A 25,451-nucleotide genomic window follows, 5' to 3' on the forward strand; every position below is an offset into this window, starting at 1 on the left:
ACCTAAGCACACATCCAGGGACTCCGTCAGGACCCGGAGAGTAGACTGGTTTGACCCTTTGCAATTCTAAAAGAAGTGAGCTTTTACTTATAACAGGACAACAAATAAAGTTTGATTTAGGAATGACATATGGGTAAGACTGATCTGGAGGACTTGATGTTGAATAGGTGGTTTGAAAAAACTGTGCAAAAAGATCGGCTATGGCTTGATCAGTGCTATCAGCCAAATTTAAGTGATGATGGGTAACTAGAAGATTTACGCTTTGTGTTAACAAAATTATAAAACTGTTTTGGATCCAGTGTAAACTGGGTCTTGCAACGAGCTAAATAGTTTTTATAACACTGGGCGTTAAGCACGGTGAAATCAGACCGAGCACTTAAGAATCGGGAAAAGGCAGCTTGTGAACCTGAAGCTCTAAACTTTTTGTAGAGTCTAGACTTTACATTTTTAAGTCGTGCCAGCTTGTATCAAAAACTTCGTTTAATATGATATAAAATATATTAACCGCTTCATTTATATTAGTACTTAAGTACAGATTGGTCCAATCCGAGCAAGCTATAAGGCTAATAATGAGTGCAAAGTTCGCTTTACGAAAGCAGGGGATGCGTTTAGCTATTTTTTCAGATACTTCATACACTTTTGTACCCGTGTCAATAGTCAGCTCTAGCGTTGGGTGATAAGGGTCTTCTGGTAAAGTAATTGCAGAGGTTCTAGCTATGCAGACACAATCTGGACTGGAAACAAAGCATAGATCCAGTAATCGTCCTAAGAAATTTAATACATGATTTACTTGAGACAATGAAATATCAAGCAAACCGTCAAGAAAATCATGCTGCGTTGAAGGTAACAATATATTTGAGGTTTCGACGGTGGACCATGTCGCCCTAGGTATATTAAAGTCACCTAAAACTATTAACTGATCCCTATCTGATAGTTTACTTGAAATAAACTGGATAGCGGACAGATGATTCGCATATGTCGGGAATTCCGATGATGGCGGAATATATGAACATGTTATGTATATAGAAATACCCGGAAGGGATAGTTTTATACACAGAAATTCAATGTCATTTATTTCGTCGGACGTTATTACTTCAGACGTTAATTCTGAGTCAACTGCAATTAAAACTCCACCTCCACGTCGGGACGGACGATCAAGCCTGTAAGTTGTGTACTTACTTGGCAAAACTTCGGAACTTAGAACTTCCGGTTTTAACCAGGTTTCAGTAAAAACAATAACATGGGAAGACAAGGAAAAACTATCAGTATACAATTTGGTCAACTTACTTTGTAAACCTCTTGTATTCTGATAATAAAGCTGAAAAAAAGAATCTAGTTTTTTGAGATAGATGAGGATGTATATGTGGATGGCTCTTTAAAGAGATTTCCAACTTCCTTTGAACGAATTTTCTTTTTTTTAGCTTCGTACTCTTTAACAAAAATGCCAACAGGCCAAAAACTGGCTGAGCACGTAGTTGCAAAATGAGCACAGGGAACACCGATCTTAAATGATGATACTTCCCTAGCATATGGAAAATTAAAACGTTCAACCTTTAGATCATCAATCTGAACTTTGTTACGGATATAGGACGTAATGTCCAGGGATGAAAGGTCAGGATTCAGCCGATAAATAAAAATTTGTTTCCGCTGCGGTACACAGGTGACTGTTTTAGGTACCACGCATGTGACAGGTTTTGTTACTACGTCATTTACGGCTGCACTATCAGTTTCATTCGGTACTCCGGACGTTAAGTCAACATGTGGCGTTGGAATTATTATTGTATTATTTATAAATGATTTTACGGGCGTCTCATGCGGCAAAATCTCGCGACCTTTGCATTCGGAAACCGAATCTTTTTTAGCTTTCGATCTCAGTACCATTTGTGCGGCGGCTGAGATCAACTGCTGTGCTGCAGACCCCGGATCGCCAGAGAGAGTTACACTAGCGGCTACCGTGGGTTGTCTATCGACCGCGATCTTTTTACGCTTAGGAGAATCGGGCTCAGTTAGCATACGGCTAGTGAGCTGCGACTCAAGCGCCACAAGCAGATCCGTATTTTTACGGCTGTTCCGGATTAATTCCGTAACAGTGCTTTTTGTAAGCCGCCTTATAGAGAGTGCCTGGGTTTCATAAGCAATGCATTCATCACAATAGTAGCGCAAGCCACTTCTCATGTCGATTGCATCGCGTACCAGGCCCGAATAGCCAAGGCATTTTGCATGAAAAATATTCTCACACGAATGGCACGGAATGCTCTGTTGTCCAGCCGAAATTAACGACTTGCATTTCTTTAAATTGCAGACAGCCATTATCGCGATATTCCGAACCACAGTGCCAAGAGAATAAAGCTACGCAAGTAAAAGAGAGAGTTAGAGAGCGGGAGTAAGTAAGCTGGGGGAGCGTAAGTTTTAGATGTTCCAAAAACAAAGTTATAAGCGGGAGTGCGGGAGAGCGGGTAACTACCGTTTAGACACTTACCGCTCCAAACAGCGTTTGGAAGAAAAGAAGAAGGCAATTAGAAAAAAACTATAACAACAAACACTGCACAGAGATTAGACGTGCAAACTAATTTTGTTAATTTAAACACAAAACAATCACTATGCACTCGCGAAGCGAACGGATGTTGTTAGGGACATAAAAAGTTATATAGACGTATGAAAATATGAATTAAACCCCGATGGTTTATGGACAAAAAGAACAAAAATTCGGAGCGCAAGACAAAAACACGACCGTTCACTGAAAGTTCTGTATTGTATAAGTGTATGTATGTGTGGATAGCGGCCAAATGCAATTAAAAAAGGAGTCGGAAAAATTGGCAATATGGCCGCACGTAGCAAAAGGAAAATCAAAGAAAAAATGGTGACATAACGGTAATGACGGTAATTTTTTGAGATGTTACCGCTGATGCAAACAAGGCAATATTTATTAAGCGCAAGGCAACTGCTTTATTTAATAGAGTGGATTCCCTATCAAGTGCGGTGTCAACTTCATGCGAAGAATCCGGTCTTCAAGTGAGAACTTCAAGAATCATTTAAAAAGGTTCTCGGTGAGCTCAAAGAATTGGATTTTGAGAAAATTTAAAGTGATTTGAGTGAGAAATTTGATGACATTCTCGTAATTCTGAAGTCATCGGTTCGAGCCGAAACTTCAAAGCCCGCCTCACAGCTTCTTTCGCACTCAACTTTTGCTGATGGCATCACTCCCGGAGTTTTCGGCCCCCAGCAGCGTCACCCTCGACATAGAACAACATTTCTGCCCCCACTTGTGCTTCCAAAATTCGCTGGCGGCTATGCAAATTGGTCTGATTTTTATTCTATGTTTATCACGACCATAGATAGTAATTCGGACCTCACCAACGTAGAAAAGCTGCAGCCACTACGTTCATTCCTGAGGGACGCTGCGTTGGAAACTATTCGTTCGCTGGAAATTTCGGATGGCAACTCCGCAATTGCCTTTGATTTGCTGCAAAATAGATTTGATGATCGTCGTTTGGTTTATCAGGCACACGTTACTGAGATCCTGGGACTAAAGGCGGTGCAGAGTGGTTTTGACTCGACACTTCGGAAGCTGTCAGATAAATTCAACGCTTATATCCGCGCTCTCAAAGGACTGGGCACGACGGAACAAATCGCAGGATGCATTATAGTCCAAGTCCTGTTCCAAAGGTTGGATCCGGCAAGTCAGGCAAAGTGGGAAGAGCGTTTAGAGGGCCCTGCCCTTGTCAACTTAGTTCCTACGTGGGAATGAATGGCATCATTTCTGGAGCAGCGATGCAGGATGTCGGAGACTATGGATTTCGCCATGACAAACTATGCGCCGGGCAATCAGGTGGGAAGTAACAGAATACCCAACACGCTTATATCGGCGTTTGTTGCTTTGAGCTCTAACGCTTGGATCTGTATATTCTTTAATATTGCGGGTCCTTCCATTTCTTATTTACCGGCTTCAAGAAGCGAGACGGCTCGGTCTTTGCATACATTTCTTTAAGGTTGGTCATCAAGTTAGGCAATGCAATTCCAGTAATTGTCGTGCATGCGGATCTAAGCACCAGAAGGAGCACAGCTTCAAGAAGCACTTCCCTCTGCCTCACCCTCTGCACTGCCTTCCACTTCGACTGCTCTTATAGCACAGGATTTAAGTAATGATATTGTGCTCTTAGCAACGGCTAGCGTTTTAGTAAAAAACCGATCGTGGGTTTTCGTTCCTTGTCGAGCTCTACTCGATTCGGGCTCGCAACTACATCTAATAACGTCCCGATTCGCTTCAAATAAAGAAGATAAAATCTTCAGCATCTGTAACTGGAATAGGAGATTATAATAATTAATAATAATTAATAATTAATATTGCGATTCAGTCCCGAACTTCCGAATACTCAGCCAACATTACCGAGGTGACTGCTTCGAACATAACAGAGCGACAGCTTATCTTCAATGTCGACATCGGCAACTAGAACATACCTAAAAATATACAGTTAGCTGACCCAAGGTTTTTCTATCAAAGATTCTTGTTCCTAGAGAAAAAGCTGAATCGTCAGCCAGCCGTGAAGGCTCAATATGCAGTATTCATAAAGGAATATCTCGATCTATGACATATGTCATCAGTTTTTGCCGCTGAGATCGGGTCGAACCGATACTTCTTGCCTCATCATTGCGTCATAAAGGAAGATAGCTCCACCACAAAGCTTCGCGTAGTTTTATTGGATCGGCGGCCAGTTCCTCAGGCGATTCTCTTAACGATGTTCTTATGGCAGGCCCTGTAATTCAGCCTAAGCTGTTCCAGGTTCTTCTTCGGCTTCGTTCACACCAAGTAGCAATCACAGGAGACATTTGCAAAATGTACCTTTATGTTAGGGTTCAGCCTGAGGGCAGCCGTTTGCAATGCAAATTAAATTCGTCGTTAATAGATGAATTAAAAAAATTTTTTTTTTATTTTTAAAACTTGGGTGATAAACCTTTATTCTTAAACTGAATTAATACAAGACACTTTTTAAAAATTGTGAACCGATCGCGGTCTCGGATAAAATAGGACTGAATCTTAATTCTAAAAAATTATCCAATGAACCTCGGCCAGAAGCTTTCCTTTTCTTAAGCTTCCAGAACTTTAATTTTTGTTTAAAATAAAAGCTTATGCTGAAACTGTCGCATCTCATTGTGAAATGAAATTATGCTGACCGATGCAATTTGATTGAAAATCGGAACGCAATATGTTCTGAACTTAGAACGCAATACTGTGGGCTTTGAACGGAAAAGTTTGGGCTTCGAACGGAAGCTTGTGTTTACTTTACGATTGGTTTATTTATCTTAGCAGGACGGTCAAGCGCGGCCCTCGAAGTGAATGGCAAAGGCAAAGGCAGAATCTTAAACAAAGGCAAAAGCAATGTCGCTGAAGGCAAGGGTAACATAGCTGAGATTGAATTCAAAAAGTTGTTTATAAATTCCATAAGTGGAACCGTTTCACGGGTTGGATAACTCTCCCCCTTCTAAAATGGATCGTCCCGATTCAATATGAAATTAATTTAATTGATCTCTTAATTCTGTTAAAAAATTTTCTTGGTTAATAGATTTTTCTGGTTCTGGCCGTTGTTTTTTGGTTACAAATAATATGACATTTTTGTATTTTATAATAAGTAAAAAAATCAAATATATAATGATTAAAATTAATAATATAAAGGTAAGTGATATTTTGGTATTATTAATTTTAATGAAAGGATTTAAAATGTTTATATTATCTAAAGAAAGTTCTGAGTTATTTGATAATATGTAATCGGATATTTCATAATTTTTGAAGTGGTTCGTAGTTAAGTAGTAAAGAATTTTGTTTTCCAAATTGGTTTAAGAAATATTATTAATTTCGGTTGTACCATTAAATGTTATCAAAAATGAACCGTTTAAATGAGAGTTGTTCACAATATTGTTACCATTTATAAGAATGGCAACATCTTGTATGATGTCTATTTTTTTATTTTTCTCTCTTATTTTTTTACAAGTGGATTTCTTGCCATTTAATAAGCGGGTAAAACAAGTTTTTTCATTATTTAAAGTGCAATAATTATTAAAAAGTTCGTTCTTAAAGTTAGACATTTCATAAAACATATTTGCGCATTTTGCGACTTGATTGCTTAATACTAGTTTCCCATCGATTTGGGAAATCGCTCTAGCGTGATATATTTCGCATCTGTATTTTATTATTGGGTTTTATATAAATTATTACTAGTTCTTTATGCAGTGCGATTTTAAAAACAGAGATGTCCATTAGGTCAGCGATAATTACTGGTTTTTGTTCATGTTTTAATATTTCCATGATGTCATCATTATTTAATATTTTGGTATTAAAAACGTCAATTTTTGCTAGTGTGATTGTGTCAATTAAATTTTGCAGATCAAATGTTAATAATCGTAAGCGATGTTTTCGCAGTGGTAAATCTTGATCAATAAAAACATTTTTAAAATCATCAGAAAGAGATTCTATTTCTTTAAACAGTTTGGAATTGATAATAAACTGCTTATTATTATTTTCAATTAATTCATCGATTTTATTCTGTATTTTAATAAAATCATCATGATCCGGAGTTCCAGCTAACCATTTCCACACAGTGCCTATCTCATTTATCCCCCTTTTTGACCTAGTTGATATTAATTGGGATAAAATTAATTCGATTACTTCTATGTCATATTTAATTTCCCATTGTGACCTTTTATTAGTATCCCTTTTTATATTATCTGATTCCAATTTTATTATTTCTTTATAAAAACTTAAGTTAGTTACGTGGAATAATTCTGCGTATGAATCGTACGTCAATACGTCTTTATTGTCCTTGAATAAAAGACACTCGTGACTTGTATAGTCTATTATTTCTGATTTTGTTAATAAAATAAGGTGTAGTATGAGCACCTGATAAAACATTTTCTGGAAAAGGAAAAAAAAAGTAACATATAAATTTTTAGTATTTTATATTATCTTTGTGAATAATTCTATTTCTATTGTTGATTATTATTTTGTGAGGTAAATTTTCTTTAACTACTTGTTTTTTATATCTAGTTTTAAGTTTATTTCTTTCCCCGTGTTTCTTTTCATAAATTACCTGTCCTACATGATATACTTTTTCTTTTCTGTTTTCATTATGTGTTTCTAACATTTTCTCTTGTGTATTTTTTAAAATTTGAGGAATGTTATCGTGCTCTATTTTACTATATAGTACGTCAAAAGGTTTTTGGTTCGTTGTAGAATGGATGCTCTGATTATATTCTTGAGCGGCTCTTATTACTATTTCGGAATAGTCGGTTAGATTAAATTCTTCTTTAATGCATCGAGCTAATTCTGTTAGTGTAGAATGTGCCCTTTCAACTTGTCCGTTTGAAGTAGTATGCCTCGGGTCTGCGTAATGTAAAGTTAAACCGCACCTTTGTGCAAAAGATTTAAATTGGGCCGATGTAAAGCTTGGTTCATTATCGGTCATTATTACTTTGACTTGTGGTAATTGTTGAAGAAGTTCTATTACTTTGTTTTCGATATTTAATTTATTTTGGATTTCTTTTACTACTAAAAATTTTGAGTAAGCGTCTATACAAGTTATGAAAGTAAGACTTTGCGCGTAATATATGTCGATGTGTAAATTTTCGCCTTCTTTATTCGGGATTGGGGCTTCTCCAATTGGAATTTTAATTGGGTGTCTGTTATATTTGTTTTCATTGCAAATTTTACATTTTTTTATATATTCTTTTAATTTTGTAAGTAAGTTTGGCCAATAATACAATCTACTGATTTGTTTATAATTTTCGTCAAGTCCCCTGTGTGCTCTGCAATGTGTTTCTTCGATTATAAGTGCTCTGTCCTCAGGAGTTTCTACATCTTGGACAAATATTTTTGTATACAAAAATTTATTCACAAAATTATCTTTAAGTGGTTTTTGAATTCTATAAAAGTCCTCTAAATCCTCTAACCGTTAAATTAGGAGGAATATATTCTCTTAAGATTGATATCAAATTTTCGGGAGTGTCAAATTCTATTATATGTCTGGTATTTTCGAATATATTAATCGACTCATGTATTGTATACCTCCCCGTTGCTAATAGCAATTGTTGCTTAAACTGGTTTAAGGGTTTACGGATTTCTTGTATAACATTCTCAAAACTACTCTCTGCTGAATGCTGAGTGTTTTGATCTGAGACCGATTCGTTACTGTCAGTTAAGTTGTTGATCTGAATTCTTGATAAGGCGTCTGCAACTACATTAGTTGTACCTGGCTTATAAATGACTTTAGGAGTGAAACTTTCTATGAAGGAGTACCAGCGTTTCATTTCAATATTAGGATTTTTATCAGAGATTGCGAAAGATAATGGTTGATCGGTTTGGATTTCAATTCCAATCACTCCGTATAAGTAGTTTCTTAGATTTTTAAGAGCCCATACTATGGCTAAAAGTTCCTTCTAAACATAAACTTGTTCCGTTTTAGTCAAGGTTTTTGAAATAAAAGTAATTTGTTTACCTTCTTGAGATAATACTGCACCAATTGCGACGTCCGAAGCGTCGGTGGTCAGGGTAAATTTTTTATTATAATCCGGATGAACTAATTCTACTTGAGCAATGATATTTTCTTTCAGCTCGTTAAAAGCTTTAATAGCTGGGTCATCCAGCTGAATTAACATTTTTGTTGACATTCTTTTTGAAATTTTGCCATTATGACCTCCAAGATATTTTGTTAGAGGTTTGGCTATAGAGGCGTAATTTAAAACAAATTTTCTATAATAGCCCGTAAGGCCTAAGAAACTTCTTAGTTCCCGAATATTTTTTGGAAGCGGATATTTTCTTATGCTTTCAATTTTTTCTGGGTCTGTCTTGATGACGTTATAAGATACGATGTATCCTAGAAAACTGGTTTCGCGTTTAAAAAACTTTGATTTTTCTAAAGAGATTTTCATGTTTGCCTTTAATAATATATTTATAATTTTGTTTAAGTCTTTATAATGTTGTTCAATCGAGTTTGAGAATATTATAATGTCGTCCATGTAGACATGACATGTTTTCCCTATTTGTTCTCTTAGGATGTCGTCCATTGCTCTCTGAAAAATTCTTGGTGCATTTGTTAGTCCGAATGGCATTCTTAAAAATTCGTATTTTTCATTATTTATTGAAAAGGATGTTTTTTCTACATCAGATTCTTTCATTAATATCTGATGAAAACCTGATTCTAAATCTATTGTTGAAAAATATCTTGCTTTTCCCAAATTAGATAGAATTACTGATGGGTCTTGCATTGGGTACCTGTCAGGTATGGTATTTTCATTTAATTTTTTATAGTCAATGACGAGTCTTAATTTACGGCTTCCGTCTTGATTTTCTCCTTTCTTTGGTACTACCAGAACTGGTGAATTATACGGGCTTCGACTAGGCCTTATAATTTTCTCTGCTAACATTCTACTGATTTCGCTGTTCACGAAGTCGGTGACAGAAAAAGCGTACGGATATTGTTTCCCGTATATTGGCCTGTCGTGAATAAGATTTATTTCCCCCTTTATGTCTGTTCTAAAAGGAATTTGCATATATATCTTTGAATGCTCTTTTTCAATATAGAAAACTATTTTTTCCTTTAGTCCGTCTAATTAATCAGTACCTATATTGTTTATCTGTTGTTTGTCGGATAACTCAACGACGGCGGGCTTGAAATTTTTATATTTCAAACGATTTTTATTTATTTGATTTTTGACGGTAATTACTTCGTCGGCACTCTCAGGATTTTGAATTCCCAAGATATTTGTATTTTTATTGACGGTATTTACTTCGTCGGCACTCTCAGGATTTTGAACTCCCAAGATATTTGTATTTTTATTGACGGTATTTACTTCGTCGGCACTCTCAGGATTTGGAATTTCCAAGCTTTTTTCACTATTTTCCACAAATAATGAATCTGTGTTTTCGCTATTTTTTTCATCAAATTTTATTTTTTTCCTCATTATCATAATATTTTAACTTTTCTTCTTCTATTCCAAGACTCCCTTTTCTATATTTATTATAGCTCCAATTTTTCTTAGTAAATTAAATCCAATTAGCAGATCAGATTCTAATCCTTCGATTTCATAAAATAATTGTCTTGTTTCAAATATATTTATAATATGGTAATACCTAATAATTGAATACCCATGAACTGTAGTTACCTTTTTGTATATTATTATTATTTTATTTTCGAAAATTCCCTTTTTTATATAACAAGCAGTGGCTCCTGTATCTATTAAAATCTTTAACTGCTTCTTGGTTTTTCGGTCTGTCCTATTTAAATAAGGCATTCCCCTGTAGGGGTCTGGTCTAAAAAATGATCTTCGTTGATATTGTTTAATCTGGTTACTTTATTAGCTGTTCCATCTGGTTCCCTTTTCTGAGCTTGAGTTTGCTCTTTATTTTGATTAGCGCGATAGTTATTTGATCGATTATTATTTTGATAATAATTATTATTGTATCTACCTCGATTATTATTTGCCTGCCAATTATTATTCGGCTGTCGATTGTAACTAGGTTTATTCTGGAGTTGAATCGATGGATCAACATCCATTGGCTCGACGGCTTGTTGCTTTTGATTATTATTATGATTATCGTTTTGCCAAAAATTTCCCTTTTGTGGCCAATTATAATTCTGGTTATTACTCCAATAATTTCCCGTTTTATTAGTATTATTGTCCTGTCTTTTTTGATCAAATCGTAAGTTGTTTCCCTGATATTTATTTTCATTTTTAAATCCATTAAACCTGTTTGCAAATTGAGCACGGAAATTGTTTGATTCTAGTTCTTGGACCTTTGCCAAAGCATTGGGTAAATCTGGTGGATTTAATGAGAAAAGAGTTTCTGAGATAGATCCATTTAGCCCAGATATAAAAATTCGTAAAGCATTGCTCCTTATTGTTTTGTTTGTTTCTTTGGCAATTACGCTGTCCTTTCCGTATGTCATTATGGTTTTGTTTATTAGTAGTGTCATTTTTTTATTGACTTCATTATAGTATTCTGTAACTGTCATTCGTCCCTGCCTGAGGATACTTAGTTCTGACTCGAGAATATGTATTGGTCGTTTATCGCTATATATAAAGTCCAATCTAGATAAGATTGCTCGAAAGTTTAAAACGGTGCCATGATTGGTAAGAGCATCATGGGCAGCTCCCAAAATTTTATTTCGTAAAATTGTTAAGGCGATAAAATATTGTTCACTTTGAATTTTATAGAGACTCATTACAGTTTCTGCGGCTTCCCTCCAACCTACATATTGTGTTGGTTCCCCCGTGAATTTTGGTAAAGATTTTACCACTTCAAGTGTTGTATCGCATTTTATAGTTGGATCGATTGTTTGTATTTTATAATCCTCCACAGTGTTTGCATCTGTGGCTAACTTTCCTTCCAAACCTTCTATTTTCCTGCTCACTTCATTTAATTGAACATTTATCAATCTATTTATTAATTCCACTGTTAAGCCGCCTGCTGTGGCTATACTACCTGCAGAAAAATTTGGTGGTGAACCTCCGGTTGCCATGGTTAAGTTTATTTCACCAAAGCTACACTGGTAGAAAAAACATCGTAAATGTCACTATTTCGCCAACGTTTCAACTATTTTTCCCAGCGGTTTAGAACCTAACATGAAAATTGTAAAAACGAAAACGTTAAATAGTTAAATACTTTTTGAATAATTTTGTAGTAAATCCAACGATTTTTTAATTTCGATCAAATATGTTAAAATAGTACAAAATAATTAAATTAAATATGTTCCATAGTAAAAAGTATTATATTTTTATATTTATTTTAAATATTTTTATATTTAGTTCCAGTAAATAGAACATTTCATTTGAATGGTTTTTATAGTTAAAGCAATTATAGCCCGCCCTCAAACTCAGCATATTTTTATTTGTATTAAATAATTCTCATATTTAAATCAGACTGGGATGAACTTTAATATAAATACAAATTTTATTTAAATTAAATATAATCCCCGTCAAAAGAACTGTACTTTATTTTTGATTTAAATATAGTATTTAAGCCATACTAATATGGTGCATATTCAATTTAAACCAATCAGTAGTTTAAAACAAGCGTGATTTATATTTAATAAAGACCCAAATAAGTATGTGTTTTTATTGAAAATAAACGTAAACATATAATCTAAACAATTGTTGCTTAAACTCTATTTTTTACCATGCTAACACGTCATCATTACTTTTGTTTTAAATACATTTGTACTTAACGTAACTCTTAGAATTTATATGATACATATATACATATACATATTATACATTATTATACATATTTTTTATAATCACACATTTTTTTTGTTTTGCCACATTCGTACGCCTGCATGTGCGTACAAAACTTTCCTGAGAGTCATAGTAGTGATAATTTCTTTCGCTTGTTGGTTCCTTTAATGACGGTCCACGAATTATTTAAGATGACAGATGTGAGCAATACGGTGTAAATGTAGTCCTTGTAATCTGTGAATAAGAATATGTTATTAGATTTTTGGTAATGGCATAATTTAGAAAAAGTCAAGCTTATCATAAAAAGATAAAATTTATAAATTTAAAAAAATTATACATTACCAAGTGATACAGTTTTCTGAACTGTCTTTAATAGTTTAAGTCGCTCTTTGTTTTGCATTTGCTCTTCGTAAAAGCAAAAAACCTTTTCCTTAAATGGGTCCCATATATAAAATTGCTTCTTTCTCAGGGTACAATATGTTGAAATAAATTTGTATCTATAAAGAAAAAGTTAATTAGTTTTATAATAAGTTTCGAGTAGGTGTTTTTATATAAAGGGATTTAAATAAGACAAAAATAATTAAAGAAACCAAAAAATATTGTAAAGAAATAGATGAAACGACTGCGACGCCACAGAACCGAATGCAACGGCAGCAAAGCGTCTTTTTTGCGTCTTTTTAGTGTTTTCCTTCTCGTGCATTCTACTCCTTTTATCTAGTTTGCGCGCGTTTTCACATAATTTCCTTTCATATTCTTCATTTCTTTCGCGTATTTTTTATCCACTTCATGTTTATTACCCAATCGTATATATTTTATTGTTTTTAAATGAAATTTTCTTTTGAGCTTTGTTTATTTCGTTAAATGTATTATCTAAATTTTCACGAAATAAGAACGCGCACAACAAAGAAGAAACTCAAAAAGGAAAAATGCGACAAAAAAAACGTGGACATGCACATGCCTTAATATTAAGTAATTATTGTATTTTTATTTGACTCACCTTTTTTCTGTACTTTTCACTTTTTTATTACACTTAAATGAACACTTGTCTATCGAACTCTATTAATCACTTTTACATCCGATCAGGAGAACCGCTTGCTTCGAAGTGATCGCGGGATTCGCTACAAAGCGGAGTGTCAAACTATTTCGTATATACATACATACATATGCATGTGTGCAAAAAGGACGCACAAAATCTGTCGCGTGCCGTTACTTTACAATAGAGGTCAAAGTAATGGGGAAGAAAATAAGAAAATATGTACAAATAAGTCCTTAAGTTTAATAACTTGTATATGTCAATTTAGTATCATTTATTTTATTTTATTATATTTATATATTATAAGAACATATCTTATTGTCAAAACATTGGTACACAAGAAATATTTATGTTCTTATGCACATACATATTTTCTTGACCGCCAATGTACAAATGCGCATGGAAGAAGACGCGCTTGCGTTTGCCGTTGTGCTTGTTCATATTTGTCTCTAATTTGTCTGAATGTATGTATGTAAGTATGCACATTGTGCCGTTAGTTTTAGTTTTTGGTTACGGCCCAGCGTTTACAATGCACGCACATTTTTTCTTTGGCTAAGCATGTTTTTGTACTTTTAATAGTAAATTACAAAGCCATGGAAATAGAAAGAAGCTGCCGGTGGTTGGGTAACTAAAACCCTTTTCTTTAAATATTATTTTATTATTTATTTTTATATTATATTATATATTATTTTTTATTTTATTTATATATATTGTTCTTTTGAAAATTACTAATAATTTAAATTATGTTGTGTATATGGGTCACAAACTTATTACATATACATACCTATGTAATTTGATTTATAATTTACAATTATTTGGTCAAATACAAATTTTGAAAACGTTCTATATTCAAAATAAATGAGTAAATATTCCGAACAAATTGAAAAAGTATTTACTTGAAATATAAAAAACCATCAAATATACTATGAATTGAACTACTTTTTATAATAGTTAAAACCAAGATGGCCACATTGGATTTGAATGTGACTAACTTGTTTTTAAATAAAAATCACTTTGAATTGAATACTTACATATTTGACATACGGCTTAAATATGTTTTTTATTTAAGTGAAAGGTTTTAATATTTAATATGACTATGCATGGGAGTAAAAAAAATCAAATAAAAATATATTTGATTTCACTTCGTGTTTTTTCTACCAGTGTATTTATTAAATCTTCCAGATTGTTTAATATTTTTTATTAAATCGTGAATCTATCTTACTTTCTATCAATGTTTAAATCTTATATTGTTATTATTTTTTTTTTAAATTCCCTGATCTTAGATTATAATTTTTAATTTTTTTTTATTGAAAATTAATTTCTCACGAGACTGTCCCGATGGGGTCTTCCTTCTGTGAGGTTGTGGGTTAATCTTCCTTCCTGGATTCAGTAGAAATTATTGGCAATAGAATGCCCTTCCTTCCTTCTTTAATTTTTCCTGTTTCAGCGAGTTGTGATTTTGTTGTTGTTGTTGTAAGAGCTGGTTTGTTTAACTGTTTTTGTTTAGTGCGTTTCTGGTTTTGCTTTATTTTGTGTTCTTGTATTTTTTTTATTTAAGATTTTGGTCCACCCTTTTTTTAAAGTTCACCTTTAAATGGATTATTTCATTTATTAATTTCCATTTAATTATTGTTAACGACCACTGTCACTTTGTTGTGATGTTTGGTGGATTTTTTAATTTCTCCACTAGAAATGTTGAGTTGTTGGCCGCGAGAGCTCCGTTTATATTTAACTTATTTTTCACTAAATAATTTTTGGAACTTTTTAATTAATTTATTTTTTATTTTTAAAACTTGGGTGATAAACCTTTATTCTTAAACTGAATTAATACAAGACACTTTTTAAAAATTGTGAACCGATCGCGGTCTCGGATAAAATAGGACTGAATCTTAATTCTAAAAAATTATCCAATGAACCTCGGCCAGAAGCTTTCCTTTTCTTAAGCTTCCAGAACTTTAATTTTTGTTTAAAATAAAAGCTTATGCTGAAACTGTCGCATCTCATTGTGAAATGAAATTATGCTGACCGATGCAATTTGATTGAAAATCGGAACGCAATATGTTCTGAACTTAGAACGCAATACTGTGGGCTTTGAACGGAAAAGTTTGGGCTTCGAACGGAAGCTTGTGTTTACTTTACGATTGGTTTATTTATCTTAGCAGGACGGTCAAGCGCGGCCCTCGAAGTGAATGGCAAAGGCAAAGGCAGAATCTTAAACAAAGGCAAAGGCAATGTCGCTGAAGGCAAGCGTAACATAGCTGAGATTGAATTCAAAAATTTGTTTATAAATTCCATAAGTGGAACCGTTTCACGGGTTGGATAACTTGCATTTTGTAGAGGGAATCCCCCCAGGACCAATTGCGGGTGTTTAGGCTAGACACCGTTACTTATGGCACAAAGTCAGCATCATTTCTAACTATGCGTGCATCAGTTGTAAGCAGACGAGCATACAGCGCTTCCGCTTGGGGCTGCGGTCATTCGTCGCGATTTTTTTGTGGATGATTTAACATCTGGAGCGAAATCTAAGGAAGTCATCATTAGAATCAGGTATCAAAACGTTTAGCCTGTCAGCTGTTTTGGATGGAGTTGCAGATAAGGATAAGAAGTCTTATTTGAAGTTTGATAATAGCACTGATTTTGCAAAAACCCTAGTTTTTGACTAATTATTGTTTTTCTTTGAGGTCTTACAGTCAGCATCAACTATGAGTGCTTTCACAATCACGCAGCTGGTGCCCTCGTGCGAAGCAGTTCAGACACACCTGCTTTCTCTTTATATATGTCGACCGCTCGTCGACCGTCATCTGAAGAAATCGTGCACATGTGCGGACAGGATTGTTTACCTTTTTACAAAGGGGACATCCTTTAGGTTTGGGTGCTACCCTTGTCTCGTAAGAATTAATTCTTCGAGGCGCTGCCGTGGGAGCGGATGTTTTTGGCAGAGATTGACCCGAGCCTGACTGCCGTACGTCGTCTATGGCTTCTAAGGTCCGGTGAAGGCGTTCAGCTCCTGCCACGTCGGAATCTCGGCCTTGTTGTGCAGGGACTGTTCCCACAAGGATAGCGCGAGCTTACGAAGTTTGGAGGAGCACATTACACTAAGAGGCAATCGCAATTTTCGGTTCGAATTCCGGACATTTCTAAAGCCGTGAGGCAACCCTGGGTGTTGCGTTGAAGTTCTCGGATAGCTGACCCATATTCCTGATTAACGGACTGCACATTGAAAAGTATTTTTAATTGGCTATTTACTAACAACCGCTTGTTTTTGAAACGCTCAGTTAGGTAAGCCCAAGCTGGGCGAAAGCCATCCTTAGTAAGGGGGGAGTTCGACACTATCGTGTGTGCATCGCCGCTTGTTTTGGCATTTAGGTGAAACAGTTTTTCGACTGGCGTCAGCCCTGGATTGTTTATATAAATGGCCGTAAACAGATCCCTAAAGGTCGGCCACCGCAGATAATCTCCGGAGAAAACCTCGGTATCGCACGGAGGCAGCCGACATCCAGAGGAAATGTAAGTCTGGTTAGGAACAGCTTGAACTTGGGGAGCCTGGGCTATTTAGTCCGCGATCTGAGCCCCGCATCACTCGTAAACGGAATAGCAGTAGCCGTATTTAGCTTTGAGAATTGGCAAACTATCAGCTGCACTGTCTCCGGCTTCTGCTATGCACCCGGTGACTTCATCCTTTTCTGCCTTGATGCGGTATCATAATGCGCGTATTTCTTCGCGGCGGATGTTAAGCATGGACAGAGTAGGAGGGACCGGCGAAGGAGTGTTTGTTCTGGACTCAAACTCACTCAGCCGATCTGAGACCTCAATAAATGAGCTTAGAGCAATTTGTGAAGGTGTTAGTGCCATTTTGACGTTTGCACGGGTGACCCTTTTTCGGGACGAAGAGGACTTAGCGGTTAGTTCGGGTGTGGGCGGATCAACGGATATGCCTGGAACTACGGCAGGTGGAATAGACAACTTGTTGTTATCACTTCCAACAGACATTTAAAAAAAATGAACTTTTTGGGTCAGAATCTGCTCGCCTTTGTTTATGTCGAATAAATAGGAAACCTGACCCACTTCTGGAACAGTGGAAAGAGGTGTCGACAAAAAAAAGTAGTGGATCGGAGAAATAGAAATTGGAGCAAGTACCGACCTGGTTTACTTTGTGGAATTAAACCCAATGATACGGATTAGGAACGGTGAGTATGGAGTTCGTATATCACCCGTGGAGAAAAAATACTATAATATTTAACCTTTTTGGTATATGTAATTGTAATTGGGATCACGTTTGGTATTTTTTGCGTTTGAAATAAATTGAGGGGAAAAATACCAAATATGTGTTAACATGTAGCCCCGGTGGAGTAATTGTATTATTTTGCTTTTATGTAAACTTATGAATGAAGAAAAATACCAAATATGCCAATAAGTTGTTGGCCGGAGGATGCTATTTGTTGATTATTTAGTATTAAAGTATTCTTTTAAATTTATTTTTATATTCAGAGGAAAAAATACTAAGCTATACCAAAAAAAATTGGTGGACAGAGGATGCTAAGCATGCGGTGGAGTGCTGGTATTATTTTCCCTGGATAAAATCAATTTTGCGGAGTAAATACCATATACCGAAAAAATACTAAAAAGTTTGATGGTTTTTGAATAAAACACAGTTCTCAAAAAAATGTTCACGTCGTTTGGTGTAATTGTTGTTTTATTATTTTTAACCGGATGGCCGAAGGAAAACTTTAATTAGTCGGAACGGGATAGTGAAATTAAAATTATATGTGACTGTATGTATATAATAATTATTGCCGGCGGGGTATGTGTTGTGGTGGACGTTTTCGATTTATTTGTATGTGGACTGTATTTGGAAAAACGAAAAAATATGTGCAAGTACTTTAGCGGCTGCGGATATACAGTGAGAAAATCTTGGAAAGTTTTGGAGGCCTGAATTGGCAGAAATTAAATAATTCTCACTGTATGCTTGGCTTATATTTGCACAATATCTTTTCTAAGCTTGGAATTTTTTTCTCGATCTTATATAAGTGTATGTATGTGTGGATAGCGGCCAAATGCAATTAAAAAAGGAGTCGGAAAAATTGGCAATATGGCCGCACGTAGCAAAAGTAAAATCGAAGAAAAAATGGTGACATAATTTATTAATTGCCGTTGTCGGATTTAATCGGACGTGGATTTTGGACAAATCGTACAGAAAGTCAAACGAATTGTATATTCGAGTGGCCGACTGCAGACCGGCCATTAATAAGACGAGAAAGCTTTAATTATCTTCTTATCCGGGTCGAAGGACCAAAATGTGCGCCGGGGGGTTGCGGTGGCGGCGGCGGGAACTGGCGGCGTCGGTGGGAACTGCTGCGCTGGATTTCAGCGGCTTGCTGCTGGTGCGGCTGGCGTACGTTGGCTGCGGCGGACTGTGTCGAGCTGTAGGGGAGAAACACACTATGCACGAAATGCCCCGCTGACCGAATGAAATGAGACTTGATGTTCACTTTACAAATTAGGCGGGGGAGCGACCGCGGTTTATTCAATGATGAGTGCCAAAATCGAACTGCTTAAGTCTAAGCTCAGCACCGCGCTAGAAAGCGCAGCGCAGACTTCACGGAAGAGAGCTGGGAACAGAGCAAAGGAGCGAGAGAGCGGTGCAGTTGGATAGCGGGCCGGGGTCCAGATTTGCCGAGCAGGCGGCCTAAACAAATACTAAGCGGTTAAAATAAATAGCAGTTTGTGAATGCGGAGCGTACATAGCCAAGTAACGGGCTGTTATTCCTTCGTTTGCTTTGCGCTTATCTTCCCACTGAAACCGAATTTCGGGCTTTTCCCCTGCTGGGTTTGTTGTTGTTGTTGTAGCCATGCCTACGGGTTTTTTTTGAGATGTTACCGCTGATGCATTCGGCTAAAGAGCTAGTGGGATGGCTCTGAGGGCGCCGAGCTGAAGGCTACCGAACGGGTCGCAGGTTGCGGATAGCGAGCGCCCTGGTTCTCCAGGGTAGCTACGAATAAGCGTGGAAGTTGGACACGGCCCGGTTACCACCAAGACCCCAACACGAAGCGCAAATAAGTAGCCCCGGACAGTCAGCGGGTATCTGCGCCGTAGCAGTACCGACGTCGCGCTTGTGCTGCCGCCTCCGACAAATAGCTGACACACACCCCTACCCACACGCTCTGTACCTACCTCTTCCCTACCCACACAACTCATCTCATCCCGGGCTGGACTAAGGTGTCACTTGTACCGTGCCGAGAGTCAATCTGGCTGGGAGCCCGAGTCATCAAATAACTCAGTCTCAAACGGTGAGCTCAGGCAAGTGGCAACCGCCTGTTCTAATTCAGCCTCACCCGGGTACGGCGGATCTCTGCCCGGGTGGACCTGTCCTTTCTCCGCAGCTCGTGGGAATTAACATGGAGAACTTAACAAATATAAAACTAAAAGACTGCACAAGACAAGAGCCCGACACTCTTATAAAGTCGGAAGTCGTAACCAACGACGAAAGAAAGAGCAAAATCACGGCTCTGACTACCCCAGTCCACGTGACGTCCACCCCTGCCAAGGCCAGCGAACAACGCAGCCGGCTAAGCCCAACTCGCCATAGCGACAAGCCCAAGCCTTCCACCAGCGTAGGTGTGGCTAACCAGCCACTCCAACCTGAGGGTAGCGCTAAGGCCGGTCTCGTGGTGAGTACCAGGGCAAAGGAGTTTAAGAGGGTACCACCTAACCAGGCAGGACCTCTTGAAAGAAGGAAGGCTTCTAGGATCCTCAAACGGCTGGCCACCAATCCGATACGGGAGGATCAGACATCGAAATTGGATTACCAAAAAATCCGAGAGGACATAGCCTGGGCAAAGGCAATTATCCCAGACTTCGACATCGCTATGACCACCAGCCACAGCAACAAGCGAGAGAGGTCGATGGAGTCAGCTCAACCAGCGAGCAAGTAGGCTAAGGTAACCAACCGCGGCACCTGGTCGAGATCCTTTGCGGAAGTGGTAAAGGATCGGAAGATCATTGGTGTCATCGACCAGAGCGTTGAAGGCGGTAGGATCCCACGAAACCAATGGGGTCTGGTTAGACGGGCCCTTGCATCAGTGGCCTTGAAAGTGCTGGACGAAAACCCAGGCCCGCCACCCGATTGCACAGATGCAGGGTGGTACCAGGGCAATGTAAAGTTGATCGCCTGCGAAGACGAGAGATCGGCAGCACTCTACAAGGCTGCAATTACCAAAGTCGGCGAGGTCTACCCCGGGGCCAAGCTGGCAGTTTGTGAGGCTGCAGACATCCCGTCTCGACCGAGAGCGAGGGTGTGGCTGCCGTCGGAACCATCGGAACCAGAGGCTATACTCAGCCTACTGACCAGGTTCAACCCAAAACTTCCAACAGACGGTTGGAAGGTGGTCAAGGTGGAGAAAACCGAGCGAGTCACCATGAGCGTGGTTATCCTCCTGAACCAGGCCTGCTTGGAACCCCTCGCAGCCCAACAACACAGAGTGAACTACGGGTTCGATAAGGTGCAGCTACGCATGTATGACACCGATAAGTTGGCGGCAGACAACCTGGCTGCCTGCGCGTCGTACGAACCCCCGAGCGACGACGAACCAGATCACGAAGAGGCCACCCTCACCGGCTACGTGTCAACCGACTCGGAGCTGACGGAGAGCCTGAAGCAGCTGTGCACCCAGGACACAACCCGACCAGGGCGCTCTGTTCTCCAGGACATAGCGAAGGAAGCGGAGGGTACCCAGCCCGAACCCAGTTCCAAAGATGGTGCAGATTCTGCAAATTAATCTGCACCACAGCAAGGCAGCATCCGCTGCCCTCCTCACCCGCCTGGCAACAGGCAACATAGACGTAGTCCTCATTCAAGAGCCATGGATTGTTGGTAACAACATCTGTGGCTTATCAACCCCCCTATACAAGCTTTTTTACACCAAGGACAAGGGTAAAACCAGAACCTGCATTCTTACAAAGTCACACTTTAACACATTTCTTATTCCACAGTTTAGCGAAGGCGACCTTACCACGGTCAGACTGGAGCTAAACGAACACACCCATCACACCATAGCATCATTCTATCTGGCTCACGACTACGAAGGGCCACTACCAAACACCACTACACAAGAACTCATACGCACTCACTCATCTAAGGAACTCATCCTGGGTGGGGACGCTAACTCACACCACACACAATGGGGAAGTACAAACACCAACGAAAGGGGTGTGTTACTCTACGACTATCTCCTTCAATCAAATCTATTCATCTGCAACAAAGGTAATGACCCAACTTTCATCACTAGAAATAGGAGGGAAGTACTAGACATTACTCTAATATGTGATCCCTTACTTAACCAGCTAGACGCGTGGAAGGTGGGGATCGAGCACTCATTCTCAGATCACCGATACATAGAATTTACAATAACTCTGGACTGTCCTCCCGCCGAGAACATTACTAATCTAAGATTAACCAACAGGGGCTACTACAATAATCTCCTCAACAGGAACCTACCCGCTCCTCCGACACACATACGCAACCGTCAAGAATTAGATAGCCTAGTTAACACTTTTACTGATATCTGCGGTGAGGCCTTAAAAAGGGCTTGACCAAGTAGAACAGTCAAAACAAAGCACAAACCCCCATGGTGGAACCCAACCCTAGCGAACCTTAAAAGAGAGTGTAGAACTTACTTCAATAAAGCTAAATACAACAATAGCGAGTCCTCCTGGAATTTATATCATACAAAACTAAGCCTATACAAAAAGGAAATTAGAATATCAAAACGAAGAGTCTGGGCTAACTTCTGCAGTAGTATAGAATCTACTGCGGAGGCATCCAGACTCAGAAAAATTCTAGCTAAAGCTCCAGCGACCATTGGCTATCTTAAAACCAATGCTGACAGCTGGACGGAAAACACCCACTTCCCTAAGAACACCCATGTAGTGGAGGACCTCCACATAGAGGAGAATTTAGACGACCAGAGTATTGACAACATTTCAAACCCTGGCCGCATTCAGTGGGCTGTTAACTCTTTCAAGCCCTTCAAATCACCTGGCCCAGATGGGTTCTTCCCGGCCCAGTTACAACGGACACTAGATATGTCCCTTCCCTGGCTGAAAGCCATCTTCCACGGCTGCCTTGCTCTAAACCATATTCCAACAAGGTGGCTGGACGTTAAGGTAATTTTTATACCGAAAGCCGGCAAGCCCTCCCACACCAACCCAAAGGACTTCCGCCCGATCAGTCTCTCTTCCTTCTTGTTGAAGACCCTGGAAAGGCTAATCGACACCCACATCAGACTAACCATCGACCATAGCCTACTCTCTGACGCACAGCATGCGTACCGAAAGGGTAGGTCAACCGATACCGCCCTCCACTCTCTAGTGTACAGTATAGAACGAGGCTTCCGCAATAAGGAATACTCTCTTGCAGCGTTTCTAGACATAGAAGGCGCCTTTAACAACGTCACCCCAACGGCGATTACTTGTGCTCTGACTAAACTGGGCATTGAGCGGCCCATAGTGGGACTCATGTACACCATGCTAACCAGCAGGGTAGTGCACTCCACTATGGGACCGGCCCACTCGACCAGGAACGTCAGTAGAGGAACCCCACAAGGGGGCGTACTCTCACCTCTTCTATGGGTTTTAGTGGTCAACAAACTGCTTTCACTCCTACAAGAGGCGGGCACAAAAGTGGTAGCCTACGCAGATGACGTGGTTATCCTACTGCAGGGTAAATTCCCGCAAACCCTTTGCAATCTAATGGAGACAGCCCTATCCACCCTCTCCCGGTGGACAGCTGGCTGTGGACTGGGAGTTAACCGGGAAAAAACCGAACTAGTTCTCTTTACAAGGAAGTACAAGGTACCAATTCTAGTTCCCCCAAAACTACACCAAACGCGCCTAACCTTTAGCAACCAAGCAAAGTACCTAGGTGTCATTCTTGACAAAAAGCTTCTCTGGACTGATAACATCCTAGATCGCACACGCAAAGCGGCCATAGCCCTCTTCGCTTGTAAAAAAGCCATAGGGAGGAAGTGGGGTTTCTCCCCCATGATAGTTCACTGGCTATATACTGCAATAGTCAGGCCCATTCTACTCTACGGAAACATCGTTTGGTGGCCTTCTCTAGATAAAAACTGTAACCTCCGGATCCTTCACAAGATCCAAAGAAGCGCAGAGCTCTGCATCAGTAGGGCGCTTCGCACTACCGCTACTGAGGCACTAAACACAATTCTCGATCTCCAACCCTTGGACCTACTTGCCAAAAGCTGGGCATCTGCAACAGCGCTGAGGCTCCGTGAAGCAGCGGCATGGACAACAGGCTGCACGGGTCACTCCAATATCCTATCAAAGCATTCACCCCTACCACGTTATACAGACTAAGTCCCACCCATAGTCGACTTCGAAAGAAGATACAAAATTTATATACCCACCCGTTCAGACTGGGACAACCTCCCACATCAATTCGTAAACGCCGTCAACATATACACTGACGGCTCCAAGCTTAACTCCCAAACAGGTGGGGGAGTCTTTTCCCCCGAACTAGACTTAAAAGTCTCTTTCCGCCTACCAGACCACTGTAGTGTTTTCCAAGCGGAAGTGATTGCAATTCAGGAAGCCACTACCCACCTGAACACGTCTGTACATCAAGACATAGATATCTTCATCTTCTCGGATAGTCAAGCTGCCCTCAGGGCCCTCGACTCCTACACAACGAGCTCAAAAACAATCTCTGAATGCCGCAAATCTCTTAACGAGATGGCCACTCATCTGAGTATCAACCTCATCTGGGTGCCTGGACACCGCAACATTGAGGGCAACTGCATAGCAGACGAGCTAGCAAGACAGGGGACAACCGCCGATATCCTTCGCGATAAGGACACGGTAGGGATGCCCATGGCTACCTGCAAGCTCCATCTCAGGCAGAGATTGTATACTCTTTCCAACAACCGTTGGAACTCAATCTCAACATGCCACAATTCTAGACTCACATGGCCAAACTACAACACGAAAAGAACAAAAACTCTCCTACAATGTAGCAGGGAGAACATCTCCACTCTCCTAAATGCCCTCACGGGCCACTGTCTTATAGGGACTCATGCGATAAGGCTGGGTCTAAGTAACCACGACTTCTGCCGCAGCTGCAAACAGATAGACGAAGAGGAGAGCATCGAACACCTCCTATGCTTCTGCCCAGCGCATAACCTAAAGCGCTTTCAAACCCTAGGTAGCTACACACTTCCGAACCTTGGCCATTCAGGACGTAAGCATTCAAAAACTACTATGTTTCTTAAGAAAAACAGAATACTTCGCGAAAGCAGATAACCCATGAGCTAAGGAAACGGATCTTTTCAGAGATCATGTGGTATCACAAGGGGCCCATTGTGGCCTAAGTGAGGGGACTAATATTTAGTCTCCAACCACTCCTACCTAACCTAACCTACCGCTGATGCAAACAAGGCAATATTTTTTAAGCGGAAGGCAACTGCTTTATATAATAAAGTGGATTCCGGTCTTCAAGTGAGAACTTCAAGAATCATTTAAAAAGAATTGGAATTTTGAGAAAATTTAAAGTGATTTGAGTGAGAAATTTGATGACATTCTCGTAATTCTGAAGTCATCGGTTCGAGCCGAAACTTCAAAGCCCGCCTCACAGCTTCTTTCGCACTCAACTTTTGCTGATGGCATCACTCCCGGAGTTTTCGGCCCCCAGCAGCGTCACCCTCGACATAGAAAAACATTTCTGCCCCCACTTGTGCTTCCAAAATTCGCTGGCGGCTATGCAAATTGGTCTGATTTTTATTCTATGTTTATCACGACCATAGATAGTAATTCGGACCTCACCAACGTAGAAAAGCTGCAGCCCCTACGTTCATTCCTGAGGGACGCTGCGTTGGAAACTATTCGTTCGCTGGAAATTTCGGATGGCAACTGCGCAATTGCCTTTGATTTGCTGCAAAATAGATTTGATAATCGTCGTTTGATTTATCAGGCACACGTTACTGAGATCCTGGGACTAAGGGCGTTGCAGAGTGGTTTTGTCTCGACACTTCGGAAGCTGTCAGATAAATTCAACGCTTATATCCGCGCTCTCAAAGGACTGGGCACGACGGAACAAATCGCAGGATGCATTATAGTCCAAGTCCTGTTCCAAAGGTTGGATCCGGCAAGTCAGGCAAAGTGGGAAGAGCGTTTAGAGGGCCC

General features: G+C 39.2%; 1 long non-coding RNA gene across 1 annotated transcript; it reads right to left on the bottom strand.

The window, feature by feature from the left end:
* Positions 1 to 12,069: 12,069 nt before the first annotated feature.
* On the bottom strand, positions 12,070 to 13,362 carry LOC139353176 (uncharacterized). Its single transcript, XR_011604338.1, has 3 exons — positions 13,223 to 13,362; positions 12,568 to 12,722; positions 12,070 to 12,459 (listed from the first exon to the last, which is right to left on the bottom strand). It is a non-coding gene; the product is annotated as an uncharacterized lncRNA (long non-coding RNA).
* Positions 13,363 to 25,451: the final 12,089 nt, after the last annotated feature.

Source organism: Drosophila suzukii, chromosome 3 (assembly GCF_043229965.1).
Source record: "Drosophila suzukii chromosome 3, CBGP_Dsuzu_IsoJpt1.0, whole genome shotgun sequence".
Taxonomy (NCBI): domain Eukaryota; kingdom Metazoa; phylum Arthropoda; class Insecta; order Diptera; family Drosophilidae; genus Drosophila; species Drosophila suzukii.